General features: G+C 32.5%; 1 long non-coding RNA gene and 1 pseudogene across 1 annotated transcript in view; one reads left to right on the forward strand and one right to left on the reverse strand.

The window, feature by feature from the left end:
* Positions 1–18,080, forward strand: part of LOC115034499 — a 72,462-nt gene extending 54,382 nt beyond the window's left edge. Inside the window, exon 4 of the long non-coding RNA XR_003839865.1 lies at positions 16,546–18,080. This is a non-coding gene — a long non-coding RNA (uncharacterized LOC115034499). The remainder of the gene's footprint in view (positions 1–16,545) is intronic.
* Positions 18,081–18,499: 419 nt separating this feature from the next.
* On the reverse strand, positions 18,500–23,562 carry LOC115034498 (annotated as a pseudogene).
* Between the last annotated feature and the right edge of the window lie 854 nt (positions 23,563–24,416).

Consider the following 24,416-nt stretch of genomic DNA (forward strand, 5'->3'; position numbering starts at 1 on the left):
AAGAAACATTTTAAAAATATTTATGATCATGTTGATCAAAGAAGAAATTAAGTTATCCAACAAATAATATTGGAAGAATGTTAACTGATTTAGGTAGTTAAAATATAATTATGTTTTATCATAATTTTTTTTTTTTTAGTTTTCAAAAATGTATAATAATTTTCAGCAAGTTTTTCCTATTACTAAGATATTTGTGTAATTGTTTTTACATATTATTGATATAATATGACATTATATTATAATAATAATTACCTACTATTAAGATAAACAATATAATGTTCTAATGCAATTAATACTGTTTATTTTTACAATTGTATACCAAGAATTATTATAAATTATTCATGGTGGTTTTTAACGGAGATAACATTATAGAAAGTAATAGCTATACATAAATATTTAATATTTTAATCATATACGATGATAACCAAAGTACTAATTCAAATCTTTATAATTTCGTACGATTAGGTTTTATCTTTAAAACTATGCCCAACTATACACGTCTACACCTGAAACCAAAGATCATTTATATCAAAAACATTGTGAAAACAGTGAGATGGATGGCTTCCGGTAAATTTTAATAGCCCAAAATGATGTTCCATGTAAACAGAAAATATATCGTGGACGACTTTACTTTGGAAATTAAAAAAAAAAAACAAAAGTACTTCCCCTTTTGGAGAAATATCTGAAGCGCGCGACACATATACAATATTATATGCTGAGAAGTACCTATTCGGAATTTAAATGCGCTGGGCCCTGTTGCTATATTGTGATACTTTCCTCCTTATAAGTTCAATTTTGGTTGATTAAATTGGAAATACAAACTGTTAACTAGATTTCGATAAACAATGACGATCAATAAATTGCTCAAAATAATTAATTAATTCAATGTTCAATAGGAACGTAGTAAGAATCAATTGATTAGAACATAAGCTAGGATCATAATAATTGAGGTTAAATTATAATTGTATTGTATTACGTTTGTATTTTTTTAATGATAGTAATTATGAACTAAAATATATCCATATAATAAGTGGCACCCGGCCCGGTAGGCGATCACGCCTTCCCTCTTAACACACCACAATAGGTACATCACTGGGTTTGTTATAGTAAAATGTCTATAATACTTTTGTTAGCAACTGAAAAGACCGTTAAAAACTGAAATGAATATGGCCAATCTAAAACCAGAAGATTAAATTTCATGTTATTATATAAACTATATACTTATATAGTTATATAACTTATAAGTAATTATTGTTTATTGTATTTTAACCGTTTATTTAGCAATCACCTTACATGGGAAATTAGGGAAAACAAAATGTATTGACCTTATTCGGATACTTATTTTTAAACAGTATTATTTATTATGTTTACTTAAAAGATCAAAAATCAATACGGGTAAATGCTATTTTGTCTAGTAAAAATACGCTAGTAACAATCAAGTTTTTTTCTTCATTTATTTGACAACATTATAATAATATATTTATCAAGGCTGGGTAAGTCAATGATTTTTTTTAACTCAGTTAAGTTAAAATTTAATACACACTTTTTGTTAACTTTTTATTAAGTTAAAAAAAGTTAATTTGTTTATACAACGCTAACATACTTAATTTATTTCCAACCCAAAACTAAATTATAGACTATAGTGTTTATATTTTATACAGTGTTTCCATATTAGTTAAATTCGAATTATATACATTTTTTACTTTAAACAATTCACGGTAAATATTTTTTGACATTAAAATGAAATATACTGAAGTAGTGAAATATGATAAAATTAAAAACAAAATAAATTAACTTAACTTACTTCTTGAAATGAAAAATTAACTCGTTAATTTCACGTTAATTAAAAAAAGAAATTTAGTAAGTTAACAGTTAAGTTAATGAAAAGCCAAAATTAATTAGTTAAGTTAAAAAGTTAATATAAAATTAACTTATTAACTTAACTTTAACTTTTTAACTCGTTAATGCCCAGCCTTGATATTTATGAACCTATACCTACAGCCATTAAAAGACAAAAATATTTTTAAATGTCATTACCGGTTCCAATATTGTAATATTGATAAACAATATTACACAGTTCTCAAGCCGGATTCACACTACACCGTTTCGTGTGATTTCGTATTTTTATGTTTATAGCAAAATGCAATACCAATGATATGAATATTGTACCAGATGATGACATAATATCATTTTATTATTTTATTTTGGTCACCACTTTTCCGCACATAAATGTAACCACACGGTCAAAAGTCAAATACAATATTATTCAGTGTCGGCCTGGCCCAGGCGGCTAGGAGGCGATCGCCTCCGAGGCCCCGACCCGTATTTTTCAAGAAATAAATGAAATTATTTACCAAAATTTACCTATTTTATAGAGCCCAGTGGTATGCGTTTGGATTCCATAAATAATATCTTAGTCCGTGGTAATAATACAATTATATGATAATTTTGAAATCTATGATTATGTTGGAATACGTACTGTGATGTTTGATCGATATTATATTATTATATATATCTACCTATCCATATTATGTGATAAACTTCTATAAAACGTTTTTAAATTGTTTTTGAGATTTGGTATTTTCGAGAGGCCCTTTGAATAATTTGTCTCCTGTGCCCTTTAGATCACAGGCCGACACTGACAATATCATTCAACTATTCGGTATCGTTTAATAACTGTGATTATTTTACACGTCACGGTTAACCCGGCTTTGGTTTGAAAAAAAGTATAAATCAATCTTTACAATATTATATTATTATTATTATCATGATAAATATAATATTCTATTATTCGTGGCGGACAAACACATAAAAACGAAAAACAAACACATAAAAACGCATTATTGACATTTCAAGACTTGTACACGACCGTAAAAAATAAAGATGTATATTATAATATTATTCTTACCCTGTTGCTCGGCGCGCGCCCGCGCACACACATAATATTATAGGTATACATCGCACGTGTATTTATTGTAATATTACTCTGCAGCGGCGTAGAGTTGTGTTAGTAGGCACAGCACAACGAAAGTGAACACGAGGAATTCTGAGGGGATGGAAATCGCCAAATCGTCGTCGTCTTTACTTTACACCTGCAGCAGCAGCAGCACATTGAAACATTATAGTCACGTTTTGTCTAAAGGCTCGCGAGTCCATTAATCTTGCCGGGCTACTTGTACGGACAGTTTGCATCTGTTTGCCTCGAACGTCGCGCGCGTATAATATAATAATAATAATAATAATAATAATAATAATATGAAAGGAGTAAACATTACACGTGTAATGAGAACGTCCAGCACCATTTAATAAAGTCAAGACGTTTCATTTTTCACTCTTCTGCCGTCCGACCAACAACAATGATACACATAATACGCATTGAATACACGCGTGTATACGACGAAACGATAACGACGTGCAGGGCTCTTCCAAAGGGGACCGGTTGTGCGCCCGGCGAGCCGCGGGGGGGGCGTGTGCGAGCCAAAAGGGTTTTCCAAATGGTCATCGTCGAGTGTGTTGACACTGTCGGAGCGGACGGCCGAAATTAATGATTCGCCGAGGATTTCATTTGTTATTTCGGCGTATTTTATTCCTCTTTTCCTTTCAATATATAACATATTATTATAGGATATGTATCGCCGAAAAATAACCCCCCCGCTGCGGCTACCGTTTTCGGTTGGAAGTTTGCAGTCACGCTGCAGGCCGTGCGCATTGTACATAATGTAGGTAGGTAGCCGCCAGAGCAAACACAAACCCATCATCGCCGTTGTGTGAGATACGCGTATATGATATTATTCGTTAATATTATATTTTATTATATTATATTATGCAAACAGATGCGATTAAAATGTTTTATACCTAAAGATGACTCTATTATATTTAATCGTTGCAATTGGATTCGGAGTTCAAAGATAATGCGTGTAAACACATGATTATTCTGTTGACTGTTTTTTTTAGTCAAACTCGTCATTATAAAATATGTCTACGGTACAAAAAATTAATAACCGCGTGCACGGTGTTATTGATTTAAATGTTAGGATTTCGTGTTCTAACCGATGCACTATAATAATATAATTATTCATTTTATGTACATAAAAATACACTTCAAACTTCGAATTGTTTTCTAAATGTCGTTTAAATAACATTACGGATCGAGACAAACGAGTAAAATAGAATGCGCGTGTACATGCTAATATAATATATTATATTTTCAATGCAAAACGATTACCTACCTACAGCTATTATGTCCATAAATGTTATCGTCGGGAAATTCGTCACGAACGTCTTTTCGTGTAGGTTTATTATCGTTCGTTGCACGTGCATTTTATTTTTGACGGGTGACCCGACACCTTTTATTATTATTATTTACTATAAAAGAGAGAAATAGAAGAGAGAGCGCGGTAAGGGTGGCTGGGATGAGTTGTATAAAAAAAAAAAAAAAAGAATAAGAAGAAGAAATTATCTGCTGATGAATTGACAAAAGTATTCCGGGAACGGGGAATACGGTTTTTGGCGAAAAAATGTCCGTGTGCGATGTTTATAACACAACAATAGGTGTTTTCGCAGCCTCGCAATTTTTACCCAGTCATTCGGTGCAGGTCAACAAGAATAATGTTTTTAACATTTTGACGAGATATTTAAAAAGGGTTTCTGCGTTTCACCCTTCAAAAATATACTGCCTCGTTAAAACGTCTGAAAATTCGGCCGCCGCGGTAGCCGTCCGTCTACAAGAAGGGAAAAAAAATAAAACACAAAGTACGTAATACCGTAGTCCTTTGTAATTCTGTGTGGGCGACTCGGAGGGGAACCCTTTCGGGCAGAAGCCGAAAGGAGATATTATTTTTAAAAAGGCGAAGAAAAAAAAATATATATATAACGTATACCCAACGTGTCTGTGTGTGTGTGTGTGTGTGTATAAGTATTTTATATATATATATATACAGACATACAGTGTACACCTACACAACCTCAAAACCGAGGCGGCTTGTATTACGCGCGTAAATCACTCGGAATGTTTGAAGGCGAAAAAAAGGGAATACGACAATGCGCGTGGAATATAAATTCGTGCGCCGCCCGCCGTGCGACAATCCTTTAAACGCACAGACTCTCCTTTTCGCAACCAGGACAACAATAAAAAAAAAAAAAAAAATGTCTGTACGTTTGTTTCCCCTATCGCTTCCTGCAACTAATCGGTCTTAAGTCGGTTTTTCATAAAAAAAAAAAAAAAAAACTGCATTACAATCAATAATGAAAACAGTTGAAGACGTGCAAATGGGATCCCTCTATTTTTTTTTTTCAAGAGAGAGTTTTCGTTCGAGTTGAGTTTATATAAAGGATTCTACATATACGCGTATGGTAATGTACAATATACTATGTCAGTATATATATGTATATGTATGTATATGTATGTTTTACAAATAAACTGGGTGATGAGAATCAAGATGTATTTTGTATCCGTAACGAATCGTTCGAAATTAATATAAAGGAAACAATAATATACGTTCCGAGAATCAAAATAACTTGAAAGTAATAATATATAGTACCTAATATTATATGCATAGTATTATAGTAATAAACATTACACGTATTACCTAATCGTACACAGAAAAATTATTTTTTTTACGATTGATTTTTTTATGCACTAGTCAATATAACATAATGTCATTGTATAATAGTAATCGACGTTGTGTTAATTACAATTTTTGATTATTGTTTCAATAGTTTTGCGTTGGAATATTTATGTAATATATTATTATGTATACGTCATGCTCCATAAATATATGAACTTATTAGGTAAAAATAATATAGAAATTTAATATCATAAATCATAATGTATAATAAAATGTAAAATGCAAAATCGGTATCTATTAACTTTGTTGTAAAAAAAACGATTGGGTTACAAATGTTACTTATATCAAGATTGTAGGCGTTTTTTTTTCAAGGACCATTAACAAATATAACTATTATACCCGAGTGAGTAACTTTTTCAAAAAGTTTATATAATTGTATTCAATGGAAAATTTAGTGTACAATATGTCAGTATTTTCCGTGATTTAATTCAGTTTGTAGATTTTTATGTTATGTCTCTCACATTATATTGTACGAACAAGCGTGTGATTGAATTGCAAATCATGACCTCTATAATTTGTAAAAAAAAATTCTAAAGTTAATCTAGCATTTTATCTAACGAAAAATACAAAATTTATATATACCTATAACTGATGTCGTCGCTAAACACGTCATGCATTATTATATTATATAATATATTGTGCACAGGGGCGGACTGGGGCAACATTTCGGCCCGGGAAATCTATATTTTGACCGGCCCTTGCCATTTCTCGCCACCGCAAAATGTAAAAACTCAAATATACTAACGTTTTATTCAATAAGAAATGCATCCTCTACACATTTTCAATTTTCTCAGAAAACAACTTAAGATTCTCAGTATTTTTAGTACATTATATATTATTATTATCTGAAGACCTGAATTATAGACTAAAAAGTATAATGTATAATTATTTATAATTACCTATATTACTATATGTTATACTATGTTAGTATTAACATTAGGTACAATATCACATAGTGTAATACTAATGTGTAAAATATTGTAATAAATTAAACATTCTTTATTTTTTTTGTATCTATATTTTAAAATCTAATCAAACATTTTAATAGGTTAATTTAGATCTTAATAAATTACTGTGGTTTTTTTAATTAGTAAATAATAGTAAAGTAAAAGTAAAATGGTAACAGTGTACATTATGATAAAAGTTCAATAAAATTGTTTTTTATAATTTATATAAATTAGAAACTAGAAAGACACATTCACTCTTTATGTGATTTACATACTAATTAAAAAAAATAATAGATTAACTTTTTTAAACTGAGTTAAGTTAATATTATTTTCTATATTAACTTTTAACTTATCGAGTTAAATTTATAATTTGTTAACTGTTAACTTTTAACTTATCAATCTTGTGTCCTCTTAACTTAACTTGAGTTAATTATTTTCATTAACTTGCCCTTTGCGTACCTATATGAAGTTATAAATAATAATTGTTATGGTTGCTGGGATTGGGGGGAGGAGGGTTAGTCGAACTGAAACCTATTTTAAACACCAAATGTAAACAATTTTTCATTCATGCGCGTTATGATATTAAAATATAAAATATTTATAATTTATATTTATACCTATTAACTATTTTATTAAAATGTATAACTAATAATTATATAATAATAACAAATTATTTTTGAGCAGCGGCCCACCGGGAAAGTTCCCCGTATCCCGCCGGCCCAGTCCGCCCCTGATTGTGCATTAGCCAATTATTGTGAGAAAGCATAAGACATTTCTCGGAACAAAAAACAGATAGAAATAAACAATAATACAGTATGGGGATGATTTGAAAATTCACAATCATCAAATTTAAATTAATTTTTAAACCGGTAATAATTGTCGTCTTACAAATACATTTGTATTTTAGAAAAGAGTTTTTCTTCCATTGCAAAGTTTTCAACTCATCCCGAAGTTTTCAAAATAATATTATCTTGGAAATGATTTTTTGTGGTGACTTAGCGTTAGAGTGGACAACTATGCATTTTTAAAAAATAATATTGCTACCTATTATATTATTATATGCCCGAGTGCTTATAAAATATTTGCCCAAAAAATGTTTCAATCCAGGTTTCAACTATTTATAGGTACTCGGATATTTTTGTTTTTTATTTACTTGTAAGAAAATTGATTTTATTTATCCGTTCATCGGTTCCATTATTGGTCAAGGCACTTAAAGGATTTCAAAGAATCTGCTGATATTTCTACAGCTGGTAAAAATGTTCTCAGTCTCCAAAGTGACCAAGTTACGCGAAACCGTCCAGATGGAAAATGCATCCCTCACAATATTGTAAGCCTATTGTGTACCGTATGGCCCTTGTATTGTTTCCCTGGTAGATGTACCTTTGAATTCGTGTGTACAATGAACAAAAAAAAAAAAACAGCAGACCGCAAAAATCTGCCTTTTTCCAACATAATTATTAGGTAGTCTATTCAAATAAATACCCGCTGAATAATAAAAATATATATATATTGCAGAAATTCAATACTACGAATAACTGTAAAAATCGACAGGCTAACCGATAGGTATTTTCCGGTTTCGTAAAACGGATAAAATAATTATTTTGTTTGTATGCGACGAGGTAGTGGAGAAGGGTGAGGCTGCGAGGGCAATTAAATTGTTATTTATAGAATATAAAAGAAAAATATCTTGACAGTATCATACCAGCTCGAGTATAAGGGGTATTCAATTATAAAGTAATATAATAATATAATATTGGATCTGTATTGGGTCATGGGTTTTGAAATTTTGTCCAATTAACGAACAAGCTTAAAACAATCAGGGAAAAATTGTTTTTTTTTTGTGGTTTAAGAACCTTATGCATATATGACTTGGATTTAGTATTTAATGTGTAATATCTAAAAACGAAAAGTTTTTAAATATGATAAGATACTTGTAATAATAATATGTAAAATTATTTTATTAATTTTTTGGAATAATTAATAAATATGTAATTTGCGTTCAGAAGAACCTGCAATATTTTAATTTTACCTATAATAGTACAGGGAATTGTCCAAATCAAACTTAAAGTCAAGAATATTATCTGTGTATACTGTATAGGTACTGTTTATTCTGAAATGTATACATACCTAACGAATTACGATGGATTTTTGAAATGTTTCACGATACCTACTTCAGTTTTTCTTTGATATATATGAGAATTTTTTAATTAATATTTTATATACCCATAACTTGCACAAAAATTAATAATCGTAAAAAATCCAACATACAAACAAAACCAATTTTATGTAAAAATTACAGTTTTTCCAGTTTTGTTTTTCCCTGCATTTTTGAAAACTATTGAGAGTTTCAAATTCTGAACGCATCAAATTTCCCATTGAACAAGATATACTGTTGAAGATAATCGAAGTAGTTTTACTGCCCCAAACAATGGTGATAGACAAAAAAAAATTTAAAAACACACATCATTGTAAAATCAAAACATTCATCTCTCCGCTCAGAATCTTAAACAATTACTTTAAAAACTTAAAAATAATATATTTTATTTATTTAAAAAAATAAAAACATTAAAGAAGTGACGTGATGGTCCTCCAAAACTAGTGTTTTTAGCGTCGTAAAAAACTCAATTTCCGAACGAAAAATAACTGCCAAGAATAAATGCTGTGTCTCGTAAACTAGTTTTTTTCCAAAAATGTCGACTCATCGTATCCATTGCCGATGATCGTCGGAGCATTCGATTCATTGACCGTTGAAAATGTTTACAAAGTCCCCGAGAGCGTGGTTAGATAATATTATTATTACCAGCATAACGCACTCATAGACAATTCTTTTTTTTTTCGCATCAAGAACGCCATGTATTTTTAGATTTATTTTAGGCCTTTTATGTGTAGACTGCAGAGACTAGAGAATAAACAAGCACCTTGGGGTATAGATATATTGTCAATAGCACATTATTTCACAACACTAAAGTTACATAATATTGTCAAGGCTGGGCATTAACGGGTTTAAAATTTGAGTTACTTTAAAGTACGTTAACGAGTTTATATTTTTAAATTAACTTCTAACTATGATAATATTCAGTTGATTTATCTTAAAGTCACGTTTAGTTTTTTTTTCTCTGATGTAACTCTAAAGATTTAAAATAAATATATTTTGTTGTGAACTAATTATTGTTTTTATATAGATGTACTTATAAAATAAATAGTAAATTTTTAACAGTCGAAGTGTTGAATGCACTCACTATTTCTGGATTTCTATAGGGATGAAATCAATGTACATAAATATAACTTAATAAACATTTCTTTAGGTAATTACAACTAACAACTTATACATTTACATCTTACTTCTAATATATTAATTAATTTGAAATCTTGGAACAATATAGTGATATCACTAATACCATAAAACCATTTTGACGTTTAAAGACGTCGCGTCGATGCCGTGATCTCTTAAAAAATGAACCTAAAATGTAATTAGGGTATAATTATAATATAATACAATAAATAGGGTATTCTATCATTTCAATTATTATATTTAGCTTCCTTTTTTGTTATTATTGTCCGTCAACATTACTCTTATGTCCACGATTTTTACTACCTACAAACTATTGTGTTGGTTTTTCAAAAAAAAAATTGAATAGGTTATAATATATTATAATATAATAGATACTTTTTAATCACTACATCAAAGTATATTGGTGAAGGATAGATATTTAAAAAAATATGTTTAATGACTATAGGGTATGTGGAACATAAGTATTGGCATTTATTTTTTCTTCTCCACTAATTTGTTGTATTTGGAATCTAGAAGGAATTTAATAGTACAATTTTATTTTTACATTTTTAGGGTATGTATGCCTTACGGTAATTTAAAACATTTTTATAGCTTCTCAGAAAATCATTGCATTTTTACATTTTGTTATTTTTTAAGAATAATTATAATTAATACGGAGTAGTCACGTACACATTTCTATAAAACCATGAAATAACGAAATGGTTTTAAATTTTTTAGTTGAATAACCGTTGAAGTTATCCCTCTTATCCTCTTATCCTATGTTTGGTTTAATTAATTTATAGAACTAATTTGTAGTATAAAATTACGTTTTATACTTTTATAATAATTATTGACAATTTTAACGTACTTCTGTTAGTGAATTTTATATGAATAATTATAAAAATATCAATGATTAAGTGACTAATAAAAAGTGTATATCTCATATTCTTATACGTAGTAATTACTAATTTAATATGAAAAAATCAGTTAAACCATAAACTTTTATTTGATTAAAACTTAAAATATGAACATATCACCGAACATGAACCGATATTATATATATATCACGCCTACGGGCTGGGAGAGAGGTTGTCATTTTAAAATTTTTAATCACTTTAATAATGGCGTCAATTACTTGCGGCATGCTTAATATTGTCTTTCATTCCAGCAGCCTCTCCCTCCCACACAAATTTCACTCAATACATTTTTACATTTCGAGATTTGTATGTTTACTCTGTACAGCAACGTTGTACACTTCGCAAATAGCACTTTACCTTACACTATACGCGCCACACATTACGTTAGGTACGTAAAATGTCGAACTTTCAACGTATAACATAATATTATATACTACTTTATATTATGCATGTGTTTAAGTCGAACTACCCGTAGGCCAAAGGTACGCGTTGCGCATGTGCATTATGATGGCAGTTAAGTGCAATAATACCTGCAGTGTATACGGAATTCAATGATATTTTGTTGACTGTATAATATAATAATATAATAATATATATTATAATGACGTGACGCGTTTGATAGTGTACCACCTATATATACAGATTGATTTGGGTTGGAAGCCACCACAAAAGGGTGTCTGGCTGCCGCATGTATTATTTTTATCACGGTACGCAACATGTTTTCGCATTCAAATTTGACGAATATTTTGTCCTTTTCGCGCCGGTACACGTCTGCGCCCACCTCCGCATATATGTATATACATAATATACGACTCGTTATATAATATAAGGGATTGAGGTTCTCACGACCAAAGGTGGTATCCTTTTACCACTGTGCTGCGACGACTACTGTAGGCGGAAACCGATTATACAATTTTGCACACAGGTCCTCGCAACTGTTGCACAATGGACCAGGTAGTATGATGCGAAAAATTCCCGCGTCAATGGACCGTGTCGCGTTTTGTGTGCCGCTCTTTGCATCATCCAATAACGCATCGTATTTTTGCGTAATTCCACCGAAAAAGGATATTTTTCCTTATATTCGCGTTTTATTGTTATTCCTGCAGTGTGTGTGTGTGCCCTCATATTAACCATATGTGTATAATATAACATATATAGGTATATACATATATTTGTGCCGTGCATATAATAACAATATATATATATATATATATATATATGTTTGAAAATATCCCAATCGCGAAGGGCTACCGTCGTCGTCGCCGCGTGGGAAACGGATGACCCGACGCCCGACCCGACCCTACATCAGTGATGTACACACTGCACATATACACTTAAACGAGTTCAGGTATACGACCGCGTTTTATATACATCATGCCGTATATATTATGCACAGGTCTGCAGAGAATATATTAACATAACACTGGTACAATTTGCCAAAAATCTATAGATCAAATGCGCTGATTTATTTTGAAATGACATATTTTCACATGCATACGTACACGGCGTGCAACGTATAGACGTTCGAACGCTAAAACGAAAAAAAGCGTTTAAAAGGGTTTGGGTCTTTGAGATTTATGATATGCAAATGTATGATACTTTTCGACGATGAGTCTGTGTAAATAATTTAAAAGAATATATTATAATTCTGCGCAAATATATTATGTTGAAAACCCAGATATAAACTATGTATAGAGAGGGAGAGCGTAAATTTATACAATTGTAGTTCAAGACCACTAGAAAATTTTATATTTAAAATACAATATGAATATACAATATACAATATGAATATTGAATACTAAAATAATAATATGGTAGGGTACTCGTAAATTATAATAAACGGTAAAACAACCTGAAATACTGGTTGTGAAACCATATGAAATATGGTTCATTAGAGTTGTCTCAGAGTATTCAAACTTTGTACACACATTTGAATTATTTTATAATTAGGTATATTGTCTTACAAATATTTTACATGTTCTGTGAAGTATCTACCTGCGTCATAGTTAGTTATTAATATCTTTAATTCAAATTATTTACACTAGATTGTTTTTTGTATTATATCAAATTATAATTCTTTCGTTAACATATTATAGACTATAGTGCAATTTTTACTGAATTTTTTTGAGTCTTCGATGCATTTATTTTTAGTGCGACTTTCGGGATTCATATAGTAGCATTGTAAACTCTATTTTTAGGGATTTGAAGTGCTTTTTTTAATGGTTTTTAATGGATTTAAATTACAACCTTAATTACAACATTACACAAAATATGTCAATCATTATATTATTATTATAACATGGAGCTGTGCGCACGTTCCTACAAGGCAGCCATACCTCCTACTAAGTAGTTTTCCAAACGGCTAGTATGTACTCCCTTTGTATATATAGTGGTGGAAGGGGGGTACATATTTTTTTGTGGGAGGTATTCAAATCTGTTATTTTCCAGATTTTGGGGTTCGTCGGGTATAGTGCGCGCGCGCGCGCGCGCATATCTGCAGGTGATGGTTGTTTTTTTACTGTCGCTTAAAAAAAAAAAAAACAGTACCCGACGCCACAGCCGAGCACGAGCTCGTCGCGGCTCGTGTACAAGAATGGGGGGACGTTTTAAAAAAAAAATCTAGGTGGTAAAAAACACGTACACGCAAACACCATTCATTCGGTACCCCCCTCCTAGCCATCAGAGCATAGCGCGCGCCGCCACTGCTGTCGTGCCCATAAAATGTAGTTGAGTGGCACGAGCTCGGCATATATTCTCTCCCCCCCACCGTATATAGTAAATAATAGTAACGATAAAAAAAAAAATTCCGTACACCGTTCGAGGCTGGTTTTGACTTGTAGACGCATTGACGTTAACGTCCTCCTGGCTTCTTCAGTATAATACGACATGTGTATGTAAAATGCGTTTTAATAACGCACGGCAATACTTTTTTTTTATATATGAGTTGGTCGTGTCAATGTGTAAATAGGCGGAAACCGAATACTTACGCCGTTTATATAGAAACGGCGTTTGCTCGCCCAATAATTAATTGCCTTCTCCTTTCAATACAATTATATATTTCAACTCCACTACGGCGCTACCTATTAATTGTAAGCATTACGCACGTTGGTATAGATACCTATATCATAATATTATAATATGTGAAACGTCCTCTATAACGGACGCCACTAAATAGCGGAAGTTTTATTTGGATCAAACTACAAATACTGATCGCTAATAGTAACGCGCCACTCCTAATTTCAGCGACCGGTATTTAGAGGTTTCACCGTATTAATAATACTATAGGTTTGTTATAGTTTATTTCGAGTTTTATTTGACTATTATCTATATACGAATATGTACGTTGACCAATGAAATATTATGTGTGTTCAATAAAAACAGTGAAAACGTAACGAACTATTTGGGGGAGACCCTGTATGTTACATTTAGTTCTAACGAACTATATACCCTTTGGCCTCCATTAGTTTATGTGGGGCTGAGACCCCTAAGACCTTAGTTGTATTGTTTAGTAATAGCGCGTACCACCAGCATGATGGTATTAATATATAAAATAAAATGAATCTAAATTGCGTGTTGCGTCAAAAATGCAACTGTTAATTTTTATCAAAACCTATAATAACGATTGTTGTCGACCACTCAAATTAAAAAAAAAGTATAAAAATTAAAAAAAAAAACGTATATTGAGTAAATTCATTTTTATAATGTTCCACTAGGTTTTGGCTCTCGCATAAAAGGGATTATCGGTTGCGCATATACTAAACGCACGCACATATGTCCTTTCCTACACATGCATTTAGAATATGCACATCTGCCCGCGCGCTGGACACGGTGTATAACTGACGTCATGACCAGAAACCGTCGAACTCACCTGAATACATCGGTGCAGTTCATATATTATAACAACGACTACGACCCTGGCCGAGAGATTTTTGGGTGCGAGTGTGTCGGTTTTTAAGGGTTGCGTAACGTTATGGGGTGGCAGATGGCCGCCGAATATATATATATTAACGTATTCCTGGAAACCAGAAGTAATCCGAACGCTGTTGCCAATTTTATATTCACTCTTCCGGGTCCCCCTCAGCTCACGAAAAAAAGAACGAACATGCTCACGTATTCCCCGCATATATTATAATGTATGTACGCCAGCTAAATCAATCTCCAGACCTTATTATATTTTGTCGTCGCGGGAGTAGAACCGCGCATTTAAAGAACTAAATAGAAGGGAAACTATATGTTCGACCGCTTTGGCCTACAGGGTATAACATAACGAGTTGAAGCCAAAGCACGTCTATATGCACTAAAAACGTGGTGAAATTATTATTACAAAGGGGAAACACGCATCAAAGGGCCTATATATAGGAAACGTCATATAATAATTGACAGTGACGTGATAACGCGATTCGAGTTAATTTTCATTTCTGGTATCAGACGGTTACGGTTGGGTCGTCGTTGGCTTATATATTTGAACTAGGAGGTGCGTATCTCGACAATGCCTCGTTATATCTTATTGTTGAATTATTTTTTCCATTTTACTTTCGCGTTTAGATGTAAGGAATACAACATTTTAAAACGAATGGAACACGTGTCGATTATACGAAAAAAAACCTTTAGAAACCGGTTAAAAAATAATATTGTCAACAATTATAAATGTGCTGTCGTATAAAATACTGTTAATTATTTAACGATACTTCTTATAATACGCTTTTTGATTAATAAAGTACAAGTTCGGGATAACATTATAATCAATGCTTTACACTATTCCAATGTCATTAGAATTGTTGAGGAGTTACAACGACAAGGTTTTGACGAATTCTTTATGTGATACCATTAGTCGTCCGATTTTTAAGTGATTATTATTAATAAATAATAATTATTGTTATAAATTATAATTATAGTGATTTGCGCAATCGTAATAAATGAACTAATAAAATATATGTGTATATTATAGTCATTATAGTTGCGGTAGTCAATTATATAAGTTATATTAAAAAGGTAGGTACCAAATACAAATACAAATAATTGTTGTAGCTTAAATATTAGTACAACTAAGTCAAGCCTTATTCTTACGAGTCACCCACGATCGTGTGGGTCCATTACGAATATATTCGCTGTTCGTCGATACTCGCCATATATGTAGCGGGAACAGACGTTAGGTAATTACACGAATATTCGGTGCTAATAGTATTCGTTATCCGCCACCTAATTACCGAAGATTGTCTGTAAAAATGACACGATTCAAAAAATATGTCATTGCCAAAATAGATATATTCGTCGGCCATTATTTGGTCTACTTGACCAAATATTCGGGTAAATTGGTGATTATTCGTATAATCGTATATTATATTCGTCAAATGATTATGCCGTATTCGTATAACCGCATGCATTCTCGTCAAGTACACGCGATGCCGAGACAGAGAGCCGTGCAGGGAACATCGTACAAGTTAAAATACCTAAATAGGAGATTCGCGTACATATAAATGCGCGTAAGCCCCAGCTATACTTTTGGGAAATTCAAAGTTCTCGCCGGTAACAAAAGTCCATACAAGTCGAAAGCACGGGACCCTGCAGCAGTACAATATGATCGATTGCTCGCACATATATATATATAGATATAATATTTACTCGAACAGAAGCAGCGTGTGCGCGTGCGAAAGTGAAAACTAATTACGGATATATCATAGCCGCGGCGGCGGCGTTTTGAACCTTTTTTTTTTCTGATCATGACGACCATCGTTCGTCCCTCGTATATTATATATTATATTATTATTATGTTTTTGTATTAGGACACGGCGACGCATCGAATAAAAATTAATTTCATCGCGAGAGGGATAAACTCGGGCGCCAACCGGTCGGTCTTTAGGATGCACGTGATATATATATATATATATATACTGCACATGCGGGGTCTGGAGCAGATGGAATTCGGTGGTCATCGTCGCGTAGTTGGTCATCGCTTGGCAGGAGGTCGATTGGCTGCCCCGTATATACACGGTGATCCTTTCGGTAAAAATTCGTTATGATTTCATTGCTATATAATATATATACAATATATTATACAATATCACACTAATATGCTGTGCTATATTGCAATAGGGTATGCGTATCCATTTTCAATAATAATTGCCTTAATAGTAGGTATTCGTATTTTGTACTTCCCACCTTTGTTCGCTGAATTTTCAGTATCGAATTTTGAAACCTATAGTATGAACTATAGTATAATATAGTATCACACCTCGCGTTTGTATAGTATGCAATTATCATATTATATCTCATATAATATATGGCAATGTCATATAGTTATTTGAACTTTAGATTGAAAAAGATGTGCACAAAAGTGTCTCCTTCATGAAATTGTAAGATATGTGTTTGCCCTCACCTGCAGCTAGCTGCTACACAATCGAGTAAATGTCTTGACGTCTTGCAACAACTTTCACGACAATCATATAATAATTTGCCGATATTAGATATTTTATGAATATTTATATAAAAATATTCCATGCCGAGGTTTAAAAATCAAAGTTTTAGGGTTTCAAAAATAAATATTACACGAAACCACGAATATATCTAGAGTTACATATATTATGATATAGGCTGCAGCACTTTCGCGTTTATATAACATACGACCACTCTGTATATATCAATTCTGTGAGCCGAGTATGTTGCAACACGGTATATACACGGATAAATGAACGCAGAGCCGAAAACTACTTTAACCCCTCGCGCGTTAGCCCTTTAATTATTGCAACGGCCGTCGTAGGTCGAAAGGGACCTTCGTCGAGGGATCGAGATCCAGACGGTTTCGTATATACATATATATGCGCCATATACGCGTTTCTTTGATTCACCGAATTTTTCGGCGTGTTATATATATATAATATATTATTGGTTATGTGCGTGTGTGTTTCTGAATTCGAACACGATACCGCTATTGTACCTACCTACGTAGGTGACTCACCTATAAGGTGAGATAATGAAACATATCGCCTTGGTCCGAAATAATTACAAAACGATCCGTGACAAATTAGACGGATTACACATCACGCAAAAGTGCCAATTATATACTATAGCTTTTCGATTTTTACCCCAAAACTACCATTATATGAGTTATAACGAATTATAATCACTTTTATCATATTCCTGGAAATAGCATATTGTATACTGTTGAGTCGGTGAAACATCGCCTAGTGAACACCTCTGTATAGCGGACTAAATTTAATTTAGAAATTGCCAACTATTTTATACAACTGTACCTATAGTGTGCAGTGTGCTTGGATACTTATATTTTTAAGTACGAGGGACAGAGCTTCCGTTTAATGTAATGGTAAATAGTTAGTAATATATATATTATATATTATTTACTATTTTTAATGGTTTTAATTTTACCATTACACCTAATATTATTATGTTCATACCTATGACATAAAAATACGTTTAACAAAACAATATTTGTAAATTGTAATGACCATGATTAAGAACTAATAAGTACTTAAAATTAGTTTTATTTGTATATGAAATATTTGTTAAATAAAAACCGTTCATCATCATATTAATATTGTGGGACTGCGATATGAGCAAACAATATTTTGAAACATATTATGTTTTTTTTTTTTTGTGTACGTTTGTTCAATAATATAATCAAATTTGCAATGGAAACATAATTTACTGTGACAAAAATGAAATACTATAGCAGTAATATAAAGTGATGAGTTTTAAATGTTAATAGTTTTATAATGGATTTACATAAATTCCCGTGTAGAAAACAAATTTTTGTTTAAAACTTTTTAGTTTTTGTATTATCGTGTTTATAATCTACACTCTATACAGACAGTGTATTATTATGTCATTATATGGTGCGCCATTAAGATTGTACCTACCTATATATACACAATACGCATTGAGTTTAATTCAAAGTTACTGAGCCAAACGCGATGATCATCCTTCAGACACTGCACCGGTTTTCTCTTGGAAAAATGTTATTTTTTCTCGTCGTTCTGTTTTCGTATATAATATGGCGCATCGCAGCAATTACGAGTGCTGTTGTGCCGAAGCGACGCCGACGTGCATTATTGGTATAGGTACTGCCTACGTACAAAAGCATATAGCCCGACAGACAACAATCTCACTCGGTATATATATATATATAACCCCCACACGGCAAAATACATGTAATATGTGTTTTGGACGTTTCAAAGGGGTTATAATACGTGTACAATGCGGTGTGTATAATGTGTATGATATATGTATATAAGAAGAATCCATCACGACGCGAAAACAGGTGCGTTTCGGTAAAAATAAACCTAACCTAATTTCGCGAGGCGACACCGCCGCCATATACTATAACGTATATAATAATAATATGTACGCGGCTCGTAATGATACGACACACAAACACTCCGCCCAGGTCGTCCTCCGGACAAAAGGGCTGAGCGTCTCCAAAAGCAACAAACACCGATGACATGTTATGATAGCGAACCCTTTTGTTGGTCTGCACACGGTGATTGACGGACGTATATATATCGTGTATATGGGTACCTTCTGCGCACATAATATTATATACACGTGTACGAGCGTATATAATATTATATAGGTAGGTACCCTGGATGGTGTAACGTGCACCGCGACGAGAACTGCACCGCTGCGGCGAAGGAATCCTTTTATTTATTTTTTACGCCGATGAGTTTCCTATTATATAATATATAGAAACGGGTGAGGCTCGTGCCGACGACGCTAAAAAGGGGTACCACAATGATTGCGTTTGTGTGTGTATTTAAACCCCTTCGCACCCCGCGCACGTCTTCATTAAGCGCGTGTAAATATAATAATAATAAAAAACGGGTGTCTATACCCTACGAAAAAAAAAAAAATTAGACGGGTTTAAACACCGTTTAATAAGTCATTATGTGGGGCGCCTAAAGGGGTTGGGAAAAGGGTTCGGCAGGTATTCAATTATTGTGTGTTAGTCTTGTATGATTTTTTTACTATACTACTATATTATATTTTGTGTAACGCATAACCATTCAATAGTCAATACCCTTTTTAAATGGATCTCCAAACAAAAACTATCACACCTATCGTCGACCAAATGTGCTATAGACTAAGCACACTACTCGAAAAAACCTGTTACCCACAACCCGTTTTATTTTTTTCACATTATTTTTGATGTGTGCGTTTTTTATCGATATGCCATGCGTATGTTGTCGTGACGTAACCGATGTGATTATGATATAAAAAAAATAAGACACGGATACCTATTGACGTGGGACAAACCGTGTTGTTTACTTATTTTCCATGAATGGAAATAAATAAACCCACACGAAGTGAATCTCGGAAATAACGAGAATCGTAGGAGTCGTATATACGTAGTTATATACGTGGCATCACAATATGAAGGAGTAACTTTCAACACCTACAACTCTGCAAACTTACATTTTGCACCTCCGCAAATATTACATTTGTTCCAAAGGTATGAAGTTATATCCTACAAAAAAACACATTATTATATTTATAAAAAAAAAAAAAAATAATATTATTGAACTCATAATTATAATAACTTAACTGACTAACAATAACTAGTGTGCCTCAGAGCTTGCGCTAAGAAAATTTTAGAACTGCCCAACATTTTAATATTTTTGTACATGTAGATTAAATGAATTTGTCGCTCACTAAATTTGCTTAACAACCACTATTTACCAAAATGCATATTGACTACACATGTAAACATTTTATACATTACTTTATTTATAACAATTTATTAATAATAATAACAGATTAAAATTTTTTTTTTTATCTTCAGTGTCTTCGCCACTATTGTCACTATCGATAATTTTGTTTTTACCAGATGCTTCAAAGAAAACTCCACCAAAATAACTCTGTTCCTTTCCTTTTCTTATTTAAGGATTCGATGTTTCTTTTTAGACATCCAATGGTAAACTGTGTCCCTAGGATCCCAACCGTAAAATGGTGGCATATTATGATTTATATATAAGCTCAAGTTTTCTGTCTCAATATTCATAGTTGAGCGTAATGGTGATTTTAATAAGTTGCTGGCACTTATCAAACGTTCAACTTCAGCACTATGAGGTTTAGCAGCTGCTACTATCGCCAACAATGTACAAACATTTGGAAAATGTTTTGAGCCACATAATGTTTTCACTAGTTTAATAAGGTTAATTTTTTGTAATTCAGATATATTTTCCATTGATATCAATTCATCATACTCCAATGAAAATTCTTTTAAATCTATGTCTGCGTCAATTAAATTATGAATGTCTTTGATGCATACTAAATAAGACAGTGCAACAAATATTAAAAACCAATCAAAAAATATAAAATAAAATACATAACTAAATTAAACAATATTACATATGCCAATAATAAAGAAAATTCACGATTTTTGGTACTGACCAAATTGGTTTATAGAATTGCCCATTTTGATTTAGAACTACCCATATTGGTTAGAACTACCCATTAACGCAAGCTCTGGTGTGCCTACTGCTACTAAATTTTCTATTACAGTATTAAACATCGGAAATTGTATTTTGAATAAAAACTAATATTTCAGTATCTATATTTTCTGATGAAGTTATAATAGTTACATAGCATATTGATAACAATTTACATTTGAATCAACAAAAACTTTGTAGCGCGAATCATAAAAGACAAGTAGATTACTGCAGTACATTCATAGTATAGGTTCTTTAAACCCCCGCTACACTGTGATTTATTTTACTATTAAAAGACGAATTGTCGTGTCTACACAAATTTTGTGAATTTTTTAGGTAAAATATAAAATGTATTATATTCGAGCAAACGTCACAGAATCACGCCAATACGTTTGCAGTTGAAAAATCCCAGCCGGAAACATATTTCAGGCAGAAACTTCCTTCGTCCTAGCTCACAACTTCCGGACACAAATTCTCGCCGCCAATGATGATAGAGGGCCATAAAATGGCGTGGACAATTTTTGGCATTGCCCCTTCTTTGGAACCCTCATTGCACAAGGTCAAGTGCAACGTTGCCTTTGTTTCTTCCGCAGAACGACTTTGCGCACACGCGCCTGCATCGTGAATCATCTAATGCCGTTAACTCCTTGTCTCCCCCCCCGCATACATACGTACATACATGTGCCCACATGCACACGCACACCCCTTCATCATTCTTGGCCCCCATTGTTTAATATCTGACGGTTGGCCTCGGCGAGAAATACGGGCAACATGGAAGCTGTGCGGTGCGACCGACTGCCTGTGTGGGGTGTAGACCTAGGGAATACGAGTCCCGGTGCGGGGGCGGTGGGAGGAATAGAGCTGCAAAGGGAATAGAACTCGCGCGTGTGTATATATATATATAGGGGTGATGGAAACAGGGAAAAAGTCCATCGTTTCATCAGTTAAAAGGGTTCTAGTGACGGGTCGGCGGGTTGAGGGAGGAATTCTCGCTAATGAAGGGCCGGCGGCGTTTGCACCCCTTTCGCGTCCGTCGACCAATGAGCAATCCGCTTAGCAATCAATATTCAACCCCAGCCGGACGCTGCCATCATGAATCTTCCCCGCCACTATATATATTACACTCTCCTAGTTTCCCTCCCTCGCACACTCGTACTTACACGCGTATCGTGACCACTATACACACGTGTATACATATATATGTGTACAGGGTGTGTTACTAATCACTACGAACACTTTAATTAACCCGAGCACGCATTTAGTGTATGTGTGTGTGTGTGTGTGTGTGTGTGTGAGTTTCGGTGCCGTGAGGATTAAACTAGCTACACGAAATACTCTGGAATGGAATTTATATATATATATTATGTACACACGTAGTGAACGTCGATGTGTATACAATTCGAGAATCGAAAGTACTTATATATGTCTCCGCAGCAGATGTTGTACATATATTCAATATTGGGTCAAACTCGTTGTCGGGTCAACCAGTGAACAATTTGTTGACAATCAAAATAAAAAAAAAATATAATAACCAAGTACTTTCCCGCCCGGAAACATGTTTTCGAAAAAAAATTTAAAAAAATACATAATACATATATTATATGCATGCCACGATTAATGCCAACAATTTTTTTCAATGTTTAAAAAAAATACTGTCCGTAGGGGACTAGTCTCTAGTATAACTTTCTCTCTCACTCTCTCTCTCTCTCTCTCTCTGGCTGCACGAGGGAAATCCGACATTTTGTGAATAACAATGATTGTATGTAAATCTGGCTTAATTTTCGAGGACCAGCTGCTTTCATTGTGCTAAAATGAAAAAAAAAGGCGTGATCTAGATCCAGATTGTGTATGGTTTTTTTCTGTATACTTTCTTATGCAATGGCAACAGACCGTTCGAGTGTGACGGACATTTTTGTGAATAATAATAATAATAAGGTATTCGCAAAACGGGTATCCTTATATGCGTAGCATTCATTGTTAGGGTAAAAAGGGATGTATAGATCGATTCTTGGTATTTTTTTCCAATCAGATGAACAATATTTACTCCAAAATAAAAATATTGAAGAGGTAAAAAAACACATTTTTTAACCCAATGCAGTTGGTTTTCCATTATCATTTTTTTTTTCTTCAATCTGTTTTTGCTTAGATTATCGCAATAAATGCAAGCATTGTAAACACATAATCCCACCCAATGAGGGTTTTGAATACCTATCCAATAGATACAATTACCAATATTGTTCTTTTTACTATATGTATTCAAATATTCAATTTATTCAACTCCTTGGTTTAACTTTTTACATTTTTATATATTTTAAACTTTAAGGCTACATATTGTATACGTTGCTATGTCATTCACAGTTTTATGATAAGTTACATTTCATATATGATTTTTTTTTTTTTTTTTAAACGTATATCAGTTAAAAATACAATTTTTATAAGTTTTAACAACAAATGTTTTTAAAAATAATAATAAAACAATTGACAAGTTTGTACGCAATTTAACTTATATAATTCTTTAACAAATTATTTCATTATGATTTTAAGATTGATCTTATTTTGTACAGTAGTTTTAAATAAATACATTATTAGTTCTTGTTCGTGGACTGCAGTTATAATGTGTCGACTTGTGAATAGAAACCCTTAGGCCTTATTTGATTTGTATAAATCAATTGAACTGGAATTAATATTTAAAACGATTCCCAGCATAAATGTGACTGTTATAGCTTTTGAGGGTAACACATCATAACTATTTGACCCTCTTGTATATAATTTACTTATTGTTCTGATATTTTTCTCGTGAAAATGTGTTCACACACGCAATCCGCTTTTTTATTAATTAGTTGCGAGGACATATTTTATCTTAAATTTATTTATATTATCTAATAGTCTTGTATCTTCCATTTCAGTTATTTTATGAAAGTAAATAAAATTGATTTAATAAAATTATATTATTTATAAAAAAATGTATTAAATATTTATAATTATAGTATATTATGGACACTGTATAATTTTTCTTATAAAATTGTAATTTCGTGTACCTTTACCTCGACGGCTCGACATTAATAATGTTTTCAAATAATATGCCATATATTTGCTGTACGTATTGCTATACGTTTATTGATGCCAATTTTATAACTCATAAAATACTATAACATTTTGCCCAATACATTTTTTTAACACTAAAGCATTTCCATCATCGCATTATCTGTGTC

This window comes from Acyrthosiphon pisum, chromosome A3, assembly GCF_005508785.2.
Source record: "Acyrthosiphon pisum isolate AL4f chromosome A3, pea_aphid_22Mar2018_4r6ur, whole genome shotgun sequence".
Lineage (NCBI taxonomy): Eukaryota > Metazoa > Arthropoda > Insecta > Hemiptera > Aphididae > Acyrthosiphon > Acyrthosiphon pisum.